This window comes from Eleutherodactylus coqui, chromosome 7 (assembly GCF_035609145.1).
Source record: "Eleutherodactylus coqui strain aEleCoq1 chromosome 7, aEleCoq1.hap1, whole genome shotgun sequence".
NCBI classification, from domain to species: Eukaryota; Metazoa; Chordata; class Amphibia; order Anura; family Eleutherodactylidae; genus Eleutherodactylus; species Eleutherodactylus coqui.
Window position 1 is genome coordinate 198,100,530 of NC_089843.1, and position 744 is coordinate 198,101,273.

The 744-nt window shown below is 44.9% G+C and overlaps 1 non-coding gene across 1 annotated transcript; it reads left to right on the forward strand.

Moving 5' to 3' along the window:
* Positions 1–204: 204 nt before the first annotated feature.
* On the forward strand, positions 205–393 carry LOC136573956 (U2 spliceosomal RNA). The gene has a single exon (XR_010786155.1). It is a non-coding gene; the product is annotated as a U2 spliceosomal RNA (small nuclear RNA).
* Positions 394–744: the final 351 nt, after the last annotated feature.

Genomic DNA, 744 nt, shown 5'->3' on the forward strand with positions numbered 1-744 from the left:
TGACTATACATGTTTATGCTTGAGAAAGTCGCCACAGGAGCGACGAAACGCGTTGCATATTTGCATAATTTGCTTTTGGCACTTTGTTATTTGCCATTATTTTAGGTTTCCTTGTAATAAATTCAGCAGGAATTTCCTGCATTTACATTTAATGTGTATGTTCCTTTAGAGCGCCTAAAATACTTTTGCATGTTTTTATGATGTGTAAATAAAGCCGTTCTGGTTTTTCAAAATAAAAAATCTGTTCTTATCAGTTTAATATCTGATACGTCCCCTATCTGGGGACCATATATTAAATGGATTTTTAGAACAGGGAGCTGAAAAAAGAGCTTGCTCTGTCCACTCTGCGCATTGACCTGGTATTGCAGTACCTCCAGGACTGGTGCACCCCCTTTCCTACAGCAGTCTCCAAAAGCAGAAACCACAAGCAAGAGGTGCAGCGCAGCTGTGGCTGCTGCTAACAACCAAGCACTTTGATTTACACTCGGCCTGTCTGCTGCTGTGGATGATTCTAGGGCTTTCCCCACAGCTCACAACATTGTATCCACTGAGCGGCTGCGTCTGGCAGAGTGTGTGTGCGCATAGGTACTATTGGAAGCAAAACCACACAGACACCAGTTAATATGCCAGCCACACTCTATAGTTCGTACCTACCGCTGCGCTTATACCCAAGTTGGAAACACCGGGCAGGCACAGTGTATCCTGGCAGCCTGCGCCTGTATGCTCCACGTATTCGGGTCAACG